The sequence below is a fragment of the Limulus polyphemus genome, unplaced genomic scaffold, assembly GCF_000517525.1.
Source record: "Limulus polyphemus unplaced genomic scaffold, Limulus_polyphemus-2.1.2 Scaffold4902, whole genome shotgun sequence".
NCBI lineage: Eukaryota > Metazoa > Arthropoda > Merostomata > Xiphosura > Limulidae > Limulus > Limulus polyphemus.
Window position 1 is genome coordinate 12592 of NW_013670512.1, and position 2983 is coordinate 15574.

At 30.5% G+C, this 2983-nt stretch overlaps 1 protein-coding gene across 5 annotated transcripts in view; it reads left to right on the plus strand.

The window, feature by feature from the left end:
- Positions 1 to 1694: 1694 nt before the first annotated feature.
- Positions 1695 to 2983, plus strand: part of LOC106471850 (pituitary tumor-transforming gene 1 protein-interacting protein-like) — a 15528-nt gene continuing 14239 nt past the window's right edge. Inside the window, exon 1 of one of the 5 annotated variants that reach the window (XM_013932473.2) lies at positions 1695 to 1811. The gene's annotated coding sequence lies outside the window, so the exon portion shown is untranslated. Of the gene's footprint in view, positions 1812 to 1869; positions 1888 to 1938; positions 2320 to 2983 lie in introns of those variants that run through there. The other 4 variants (XM_013932474.2, XM_022400464.1, XM_022400462.1 and 1 more) reach the window with 4 other exon arrangements.

Sequence of the window (2983 nt, forward strand, 5' to 3'; positions counted from 1 at the left end):
GGGAGATTACTAGATATAGGGTAGTCTGGTATATATAAGATGGTGACAACGTGATGGGACAATGTGTAGGTAGTGAGTAATTGAACTGCAGTTGGAGAGTGTGTAATTGAACTAAGTATTGTCGAGCACGAGCGACGTTCTAGCGTTTGTTATAGAGCAACTGTTGAAAATAAGTGTATCGGTAAAGTTATATTCAGAAAGAATAAACTAGTTTTATTAAGAAAGGACTTCTGTCGCTAAAGTTTCGTGGGAACGAAGTTACGGAAAATCAACTAACGAACGGAGACGTAACAATATTGTCACTTTAGGTTCGTGTTTTGCTTTTTATTTATCAAAGTTAAGGTTTGTGTTGAATCTACGATGTTTTGTTTTTAATGTCCCCCGGTAGAACAGCGGTAAGGTTACGGACTTACAACCCACTCAAAATTCTGGGATTCTATTCCCTGCGGTGGACACAACAGATAGTCCAATATGTCTTATTTCTTAACAAGCAATCTGTTTAAATTTATAAAAGGTTAATTTTGTACTTTTTCAACTTAAAAAAAAAAATTTTTTAGCATCATTTATTTTTACCAATATGTTTTAAATTGATTTTGAAGGCTTATGTTACTATAAACTAGCCGACGGAAGTTGTTGTTGCAGTAATTTTTTTAGCAGGTTGGTTTTTACGAGGTTGTACTTTCTCATCCTGGACTTGGGTGGTGGCATCTTTGCCGGGGAACGAACCCGGTACCTTTGGATTAGAAATCCAACGCGCTATCCACTGCGCTATAGGAACACTTATGGAATTATATTGTATTTATTCTTGATTTGAGTTTGATTTGTATTTTGTTTTGGAAAGTTGTGCTACCTGTTTCATGTTTCTTGTCCTATGTAAGTATTTTGCAGGAACGATAGTAAATTACTGTGATTTCTTGATCGATACACGAATGTTTTAATCAGTAAGTTTTAAAATTAGGGATGGTTGGAGATAAAGGGGAAAAGATAGGCATCCTAAATGTCTTCTGTTCCTTTATTATAAAATTTTCAAACATTTTGTGCATACAGTGTATGTAATTTAACATTGAACATCAATCAAGAAAGTAGCTTAGTTCCCAGTTACCTAAACTGAGTTATTCAACTAAAGTGTCACGAAGATTCTTGTAAAGTGAAAGATTCAATGCAGCATTAGTTAGTGATCTTCTCCACTGGTAGGTTAAGTGATACCTTGAAGTTGCACCTCCCTTATTTTTCTATGGGAATGACCAACAGTTACGTGATAAGTGCATGCGTCCTGAGAGAAATAACATTTTTGATTCATTCTATAATGTTCTCTCCACTAAAAGCAACATAGAATAAATTTTTGTCTTGACTTTGATTAGTTTCTCGCGTATTTAATACAGGTTGTTGCATTCTGTTTTACATTGTATCCAGTTTCTTTCTTTGCTTTAAACTCAATTGAATTATCAGAATTCAGGTTTATTTCGTAATAAATTTTTATTGGATCTCCTGTTATTTTGTAGAGTCTATCTTATTGCACTTAAGAAAAGTAATTGCACATGAGAATACCACACAAATATAATTTTCTAAAAATAAGAGGTCATTATAGAAATAAAAAAACTGTAGTCATAAACAAATTAAGTGAGTTAAAAATATTACAATGGCTAAAGGAGATTTATATAAAATAAGAAAAGCTATTTTGTAAGTATGCAGATTTTAATTTCAAAAGGAAGCATTAGGTGGCTACACCTTTTCAAATATGACATCACAAAATGTCAGAATTATTAACAAATACGTGTATAACTAAAGGCTGTGGAATATGTTATGTATATGTAAGTATCATAAAAGTAGGCCAGTTCAGAATTACAAAAGATAAATAAATAAATAAAGATACTTAAAGGTTTCGTCGTAAGTAATAACTAAAGTGATAGCTTTGCTTGAAAGTGAGATTACTTTACTATTAATTTTATTATAAATTAAATAATTTAATTTATATAATTAACTTCATTAGCAGTAGACAACAGTGGACGTAAACACCTGGAGTAGAGAAGTTAGAACTACTGCTACTAGTACTAGAGTTATACTAAGTAATTGTTTTACTTTTAGTGCTCAAATCTCCATTTTTATTCTAAAAAGTAATATTACTTAGATTTGCTACTTGTAATACATATTTTACGTTTACCTCAGCAATGGAACGGTGCCATATCTATTAGTAAATGCTAAATTAGTATAGACCTAATAGTGAGGTCCATTGGCCCCAAACTGAAGTGTCCTAAAACAACTGGTTTCTTCATGGGGATGAGGATAGTGAGAAATGAGTCTAGAAAAAACGTGTAACGAGTTAGTATCTTTATTTTGTATTTCAGCTGTCGTCAACAGAACAAATAAAATTAAAAGTAGATGAATTCATAAAATCTTAACTAGTGAAAATAACAAAAATTATTTATTTAATAATTAATGAAAAACAATTAATTATTATACATGGAAATTGACCTTTCACATCATGAGAATGTCTAATTGAAACAATGCAAATAAGATTGCTTTACCTGGTAACATGAGACATTGTTTGAAATTTGTGACAAGGTGAGATAAAATATAACCCTAATAGAATATTTCAGTTTAAAACCTATACACGTGAATTTATATTATATTGATAAATGAAATTAAAACTGCCAACAACCAAATGTTAAAAATCAAGTATGAACTTACATATTTACCTATTAAAGTAAAGGAGAGATTTGGTATTTAATTGGTTTCATGATTGACAGATAAGTTAAGCAAATGCTATAAAGTAAAGCAAACATTTGCCTAGGCAATATATTGTCTGCTTACAGTTCCAATTCATCTTTTTTTTGACATGCTGTCTGTTGGAATTGGGAAGATGTATATATATATATATATATATATATATATATTTTATTTTTTTTATTATTATAATATAGTATTACTACTACTTAGTTATTGTATGTTCTTTGTTTTACTATTACTACTGTCTGTACCGTAC